Here is an 8410-nt window from a genome sequence, read left to right as displayed (position 1 = left end):
GGGTCCCGTTTCCAGCCTCCCCCAGAGAGGGGCTGTTCCTTGATGGGGGCAGGAAGGGAATCAAGGCCAGGCTTCTCAGAAACCAGTGTTGGGATGAGGAGACCGGCTTGAGCCATGTTGCAGTAGAGGAAAGCCAAAAAGGTTTTCCAATCATTGATCCAAGTTTTCTTTTCAAACCCTTATAGGATTTAGTGTTTCAGCAGATGAACAAGGCAGTCTTGGAGTTACCCAGAGAAACATGAACTGGGTACTTCAGTCTCCAACTAACCTTTGGATGAAGGGAGAGGGAATAAGCATTTATTGAGCACCTGCTGTGTGCTAAGCCCCGTGATAGGTGCTGCACACACATGTTGTCTCATTTGATACCATTTAACAATGACCCTCTGAAGCATGAATAATTATCCCACTAAAGAGGATGGATACGAAGCTCAGTACAGTGACTATTCAATTCCACATGGCTGATATGTGTGTCAAAGGCTGCTGATGTGGCTTGCAGAGTATTGCTCTGGAGAGATGATCAGGTGGGTAGCTACCGTATTGGACAGTGTGGGTGCAAAATACTTTTATCACTGCAGAAAGCTCTGTTGGGCAATGGTGTTCTCAAGAAAACAGAACAGATTGAAACTTTCCCAGGCAATAGAAGGTGAAAACATAAGAGATTTGATAGGAATTCAAGTGATGCTTTTGAAGCAGAGCATCACTGGGGCTCCAGGAGTTGGGCAGAGCTCCGTATTTTAAGATCCCTAAAAACTAGTTCTGGAGGGTTCCAACCCGGCAGCAGAGTGGCTGACCTCTCCCCAACACTGAAGGATGGAGGGGTTAGAGGACATTACTTAGGTGATGCTGCTCAGCGTGCAGGGCTGCAGTCAGACTTGAGGTTATCCTTATATCTTGAAGGTTGTCAAGGGGAATATGACATCTAGTCAGCTTTGCTCCCAGTTGGATAAGAGACTGTTACGCAAGCACCAATAACAATAGGGCAAAGCTGGGGCAAGGAGAGGCTGACAACAAAAGCCTGCAACTCATTTGTTGTTAACGTTTTGATTGCACACACATATGCTTGTGTGTGTGTGTGTGTGCATGCACATGCTGGGAGGGCAAAACAAAGCATGTTTTAAGCTTTGACTGAAAAGTTGTTTTCGTGTATATCCTGGATCCCAGTTTGAACCCTCCTGTGAGAACATTAGATTAGAATTTGAGTCTTAGAGATGCTTTAGCGTCCAAACAGTTCTTATTGTCCTCCTTTATCTGGGAGGATCGTGTCCGCTTTAAGCTTTCTTCTCATGGGATTAGGAGATGAGTTAGCTAAGGCTGTAAAAGGCTTTCTCTTCAAATGCATGATTGAAAAGTCCATCTAGCTCACATATAATTATGCATACTAGTCTGGACCAAATAGAAAAGACCTAAAGGATGTAAAGGACTTACATTCCAGCAAGGTCTATATTCCCTCAGCAATAATTGCAGCAGAAATGTCCCCATCAGCTCAGTCTCTGCCGTAAGAATCAGCTCCTGAGGTATCTCAAGAAGCAGCTAGCCACCACTGATGTTAGCTTTCCCTCGAAAATGCTTGTATATAGAATACTTGTACAAGATGCTCCTTGTGGGAGGAGGGGAATCTCTTTTAAAATCTTAAGTACTCTGGGCTTACGTTGGAGATTTGCAATACTTTAAACAAAGTCTCTGAGAAGTCCTGCAGTAAAGAAACTTAAAAAAAATTCTGTTTAGGCTAGAATTTCCCAAACTGTTTAGAAAGTATTTTCTTTCCTTCCTCCTCATTCCTTCTCTCCCTTCCTTCTTTCTTTCCTTCCTTCCTTTCCTTCCCCCTCTCTGGTTTCATTTCTTCATGAAAAACCTGCAAAATAAAGCTCTACAGGTAATACTGTAGGAATCACTAGAGCAAATACGACAGAATCATGACATGGGATATGGGGTAGGGGAGGGGCGCACGTGTGAGTGTGTGTGTGTGTGGTGAGTGTGTGTGTGAGTGTGAGTGTGTGTGTGTGTGTGTGTGTGTGCACGTACTGTTTCACTTTCAGGGAATCAGAAACAATAATGGGAGGTTGTGATTTCCATGCATCTGTCCCGAGGAACACTGCTTCACAACTTTGCCGTCCTTCCTCTAGGCCATTGCCCACATTTTACTTGTTGAGAGTAAGTTCTACATAAAATTTTGATTTATCAGTTTAGTTTTAAATGCTACTTCATCCATGATTACTATGGGAAAATAGTTACCTTCTTATGCAACCTTCAGAGATAGTTCATCTAACACTTTGTTGACATTTGTGGTGACCTGACATGGTTTGCCACTACATTGATTTTTTCTGTCTCTTACCTGTTCTATTAGCATGGCTTCCTAATTTGCTTCTTTTTCTTAGAGTATCATCTGGGCTCTCCCTTTGAATCCCTCCATCTCACTATGATCAAGATTATCAGACCTGAGCCACATCATAACTGTTCACGGCCAACAAGGTGAACCCCAACCAATTTTTCTAAAGTCATTTGAGCTTGCAACCCAGCCATGCCCTTGCCAGTATGGTTTCTCCCTATGTATGTGCTTTCCTCTCACTCAAACACCAAACCTTTACTTATCTTTTAAGACCCAATCCAGTTGTTATGATTCCTGCAGAATATTTCTTGGTATTTGCAAGAAAAGTTATTTATTCTCCCTTCTGTGTTCATACTGCATTTGTCCACATTTTTGGCTTTTTGCTTTTTAGGTATAAAAAATTATTGGGAAGAAGCTTGTCAAAGATAATTTTGAGAAGAAACATATTGAACTCAATCGTTCCTATCTTCTGCCTTCTTTGATAAATATACACCGTTGTCCTTATCTACAGCTGCCATATATATCATGCCCCGAGCATTGGACTGTGTTTTTACATACAGCTTCTCTTCAATCATTAAGACAAAATTAAATAGTTTATCCTCACTCTACAGAGGGCTGTGTTCAAGGATGTCTGGCTCTAAAATCTGTATTCCGTCCACCATGCTGCACCCAACTCAGGTGTATAACTAGCCATATTGTGTGCTACTCAACATACTCTGTGTTATAATAACTACTTTTTAAGTCTCAGATAAACCATTTGAGGCAATATTAGCATGTACATTTATAACCTAGGAAGGTGAGTCATACTTACCCAAGATCATATAGTGTACTGATGACAAATTAAAACCCTGCCTTCTTTCCAGGGCATCAGTTCAGTTCAGTTCAGTCACTCAGTCGTGTCCGACTCTTTGCCACCCCGTAAACCACAGCACACCAGGCCTCCCTGTCTATCAACTCCCGGAGTCCACCCAAACCCATGTCCATTGAGTCGGTGATGCCATCCAACAATCTCATCCTCTGTCGTCTCCTTCTCCTCCTGCCTTCAACCTTTCCCAGCATCAGGGTTTTTCCAATGAGTCAGCTTTCCACATCAGGTTGCCAGAGTATTGGAGTTTCAACTTCAACATCAGTTCTTCCAATGAACACCCAGGACTGATCTCCTTTAGAATGGACTGGTTGGATCTCCTTGCAGTCCAAGGGACTCTCAAGAGTCTTCTCCAACACCACAGTTCAAAAGCATCAATTCTTCAGTGCTCAGCTTTCTTTATAGTCCAACTCTCTCATCCATACATGACAACTGGAAAAACCATAGCCATGACTAGATGGACCTTTGTTGACAAAGTAATGTCTCTGCTTTTGAATATGCTGTCTAGGTTGGTCATAACTTTCCTTCCAAGGAGCAAGTGTCTTTTAATTTCATGGCTTCAGTCACCATCTTCAGTGATTTTGGAGCCCAGAAAAATAAAGTCTAACACTGTTTCCACTGTTTCCCCATCTATTTCCCATGAAGTGGTGGGACCGGATGCCATGATCTTCGTTTTCTGAATGTTGAGCTTTAAGCCAACTTTTTCACTCTCCTCTTTTACTTTCATCAAGAGGCTTTTTAGTTCTTCTTCACTTTCTGCCTTAAGGGTGGTGTCATCTGCGTATCTGAGGTTATTGATATTTCTCCCGGCAATCTCGATTCCAGCTTGTGCTTCTTCCAGCCCAGCGTTTCTCATGATGTACTCTGCATAGAAGTTAAATAAGCAGGGTGACAATATACAACCTTGATGTACTCTTTTTCCTATTTCCATGTCCAGTTCTAACTATTGCTTCCTAACCTGCATACAGATTTTTCAAGAGGCAGGTCAGGTGGTCTGGTATTCCCATCTCTTTCAGAATTTTCCACAGTTCATTGTGATCCACACAGTCAAAGGCTTTGGCATAGTCAATAAAGCAGAAATAGATGTTTTGCTGAAACTCTCTTGCTTTTTCGATGATCCAGTGGATGTTGGCAATTTAATCTCTGGTTCCTCTGCCTTTTCTAAAACCAGCTTGAACATCTAAAGATCATAGTTCACATGTTGCTGAAGCCTGGCTTGGAGAATTTTGAGCATTACTTTACTAGCGTGTGAAATGAATGCAATTGTGTGGTAGTTTGAGCATTCTTTGGCATTGCCTTTTTTTGGGATTGGAATGAAAACTGACCTTTTCCAGTCCTGTGGCCACTACTGAGTTTTCCAAATTTGCTGGCATATTGAGTGCAGGATTTTCACAGCATTGTCTTTCAGGATTTGAAATGGCTCAACTGGAATTCCATCACCTCCACTAGCTTTGTTGGTAATGATTCTTCCTAAGGCCCACTTGACTTCACATTCCAGGATGTCTGGCTCTTGGTGAGTGATCACACCATTGTGATTATCTGGGTCATAAAGATCTTTTTTGTACAGTTCTTCTGTGTATTATTGCCACCTCTTCTTCATATCTTCTGCTTCTGTTAGGTCCATACATCACACACCCTCATGTTCCCATCATTCAGGAGATAGAAGCCTGTGGTTAAAAGCGGAGACCAGGAAGTTCTATTGTATCCTTAGTCATGAAATAGATATAAGAATCAGAGTCAAGGGTGAAATGAATAACTATTAAGTATGTACAGAGGAAAGAGGCACATGTTAAACAGCACCACAGGAGTGCAAACAACAAAATTCAGACACCTGATTCATTGCAACTAATATATGGAAAGGAAAAAAGAGGAAAACAGAAAGAGGAAGTGGAGAAAGGAATAAAAGGAAGGTAGGGAGAGAAAGATTGTGGATTAAAAGGGAGGAGAAGCCAATGGCAACCCACTCCAGTACTCTTGCCTGGAAAATTCCATGGGTGGAGGAGCCTGGTAGGCTGCAGTCCATGGGGTCGCTAAGAGTCAGACACGACTGAGCGACTTCACTTTCACTTTTCACTTTCACGCATTGGAGAAGGAAATGGCAACCCACTCCAGTGTTCTTGCCTGGAGGATCCCAGGGATGGCGGAGCCTGGTGGGCTGCTGTCTATGGGGTCGCACAGAATAGGACACGACTGAAGTGACTTAGCAGTAGCAGCAGCAGCAAGTGATATATCAACAATTACAATGTATGGGTTTTATTTCAATCTCTATCTTTATTAGAAACCTATATAGGGATTTCCCTGGTGGTCCAGTGGTTAAGAATCTGCCTTCCAATGCAGGGAACACAAGTTCAATCCCTGGTCAGGGAACTAAGATCCCACATGCCATGGGGCAACTAAGCCTGCATGCTGAAGCTAAGAAACCTGTGTGCAGCAACTACTGAGTCTGTGCGCTATAACAGGGGAGAAAGCCCTGCCCTGCAATGAAAGACCCAGCATAGCCAGAAACAAAACTATATAAAATATTAAAAGGAGATCAAGGAACATCTGAATACAGATTGAGGATTTGAAGTAATTGATTTGTTGTTGTTTTTCAGTCACTCAGTTCATGTCTGACTCTTTGCAACCCCTTGGACTGTAGCATGCCAGGCTTCCCTGCCTTTCACGATCTTCCAGAGCTTGCTCAAACTCATGTCCATTGAGTCAGTGATGCCATTCAACCATCTTGTCGTCTGTCATCCTCTTCCCCTCTTGCCTTCAATCTTTCCCAGCATCAGTTTTTTTTCTAACGAGTTGGCTCTTCACATCAGGTGGCCAAAGTATTGGCACTTCAGCCTAAGCATCAGTCCCTCCAATGAATATTCAGGATTGATTTCCTTTAAGATTGACTGGTTTGATCTCCTTGCAGTCCAAGGGACTCTCAAGAGTCTTCTCCAACACCACAGTTCAAAAGCATCAATTCTTTGGTGCTCGGTCTTCTTTATGGTCCAACTTTCACATCCATGCATGACTACTGGAAAAACCATGGCTTTGACTATAAGGGCCTTTGTTGGCAAAGTAAAACAATTTACAAGTTATTATTAATTTTCAGGTTGATAATGTAATTATATTTAAAAACAAGACCTATTGGGAAAATGTGAATACTGACTACGTATTTGATAACAGTAGGAAACATTTTCTTCAAATGTGATAATGGTGTCTTGGTTATATTTAGGAAAAGAAAGTCAGATTTAAGAAATGCATACTGAAATATTTACAGATGGAATGATATAATGTTTGAAATTTGCTTCAAAATAATATGGAGCAAAGGGAATCAATGGAAGGCATAAATAAAACACAGTTGACGATAAGCTGGTGATTGTTGAAGGAGGCTGATAGATACATGGAAGTTCATTGTATTGTCTACTTTTATCTACATTTGAAATTTCTATAATAAAAAGTTAATGGAAGCTCTACTCTCATAGAAATACATAGTAAAATATGTATTGATGTGATAGATATGGTGGATTTATTTTAAAATCAGAGGCCAAAAAGTAATAGTAGAAATGAAACTAGATAGGCTATGTGTCTCTAATTGCTGAAGTTGAGTGATGGGTATTTGTCTAAATTCAAATTTTTAAATTATGAAACATTAAAAGTGTTTAATGAAACATTAAAAGCAAGTGGTTAGTCAGGCCCATTCTATGAACACAAGGGTTGATAAAGGTTTTGAATGTTTTGTTATCAATGAATTAAGATATTGAAGCAGAAAACATGACTTTGAGCAAGATTCTTGCCCTAGTAGCCAGATTCTAGTTTACTTGAAAGGAGTTTGCTAAGATTACCCATGCAGAAGCAAAATGCTGGTGGAAGGGTGGCTGCAGGTATATCTCCTGGTGCTCTTATAGTTAGTTGTCATGGTAGCTTGTATTTTGAAAATGGATTTGGATTTACCCCTTGATTTATGAAAGTATGTGAATTTTTGGCCTGAGATCAATATTGCAGTTTTGTAACGTGTGATTAGCATAGAAGATTTCAAAAGCAAGCTTGTGTTTGCCAAAGTGACATTGGTGTGATAAAATTAAGAGTTTCCATAGTAACTCTTTCTGTTCCAATGGTGGCTGGTTCAAGATAAAGGCCAGCTGGGATTTCCCCACAGGAAGGAGGAAGTGAGATGAAAACAGCATGAGATGGGGCTTTGGAGGAACACACTAGACTTGCTTCAGAAAGAGAAAAGTCACTCAAATAACCAGCCTCAAGAGTAAAGCAGAGTCAAGTTCCAGCTGGGTCAAGGTTGGTGTGGTAGAAGTCTTATTCTTGGAGTGGGGACCATGGTAGAGGGTCTGTGTCTTTTTAAAAAAATTTGATCTGAAGACCATTCCTTTATTTATCATTATTATTTGGCGGTCTTTGCTGCTGCATGCAGGCTACTCTCTAGTTGTGGCACGTGGGCTTCTCATTGAAGTGACTTCTCTTGTTGAGGCTCTTGGGCTCTAGTACATGACTCCAGTAGTCATGGCGCACTAGGGGCGTGGCTGCCCTGCAGCATATGGGCTCTTTCCAGACAAGGGATGGAACCTGTGTCCCCTGCATTGGTAGGTGGATTCTTATCCACTGGACCACCAGATGGTCCGTGTCTTAGCAGAGTTTGTTTATCCTATAATGTCAGGCTCACTCAATGAGGCCCGTTTAGGATGTTGTAGGGTTGCTCACATGGGTACCAGTCCTAGTGGAGGGAAGGTCTAGGCTGTGAGGCCATGATACTTTCCTGGGGTACATGACACAAAGCCTCAAAAGTGAGAATTGGGAGCAAGTAGAGGAGAACAGCTAGTCAATCAGGCTGTAGACAACTTATAGGAGTTTGTGATGGAAGGGCTCAGATGAATATCTGAGGGTGTATTCCCTCTTACCCCCACATTTGTTGGCCACCATTTACAGAATGCAGTGAGGACAGGAAGCAATCTACATAGAAGAATTCATCCCAGGATTTTATAGGACCCAAATTCTCGTTTAGATAATACTGTTCAGAAAACGTTCAGGAAAAATAAATAATTAAGAAAACAGCTAATTCCAAAAAATTAGCTCAGGGAAACACCAGGCAAACACCAGGAAACAGGGTAGAGAAACTACCCATTCCTATTCCTGAAACTCACCTTCCTGGTGGACAGGGAGGTGCTGATAACTTCCTAGGCTGTGGCTCCATTACCCTTGGCTTGGACAAAGCTGAGGATGCTGGTGGCAGT

Source organism: Bos grunniens, chromosome 13, assembly GCF_055505025.1.
Source record: "Bos grunniens cultivar Pamir isolate PY7600 chromosome 13, Bosgru_T2T1.0, whole genome shotgun sequence".
Classification (NCBI taxonomy): domain Eukaryota; kingdom Metazoa; phylum Chordata; class Mammalia; order Artiodactyla; family Bovidae; genus Bos; species Bos grunniens.
This window is presented reverse-complemented; position numbering follows the sequence as displayed.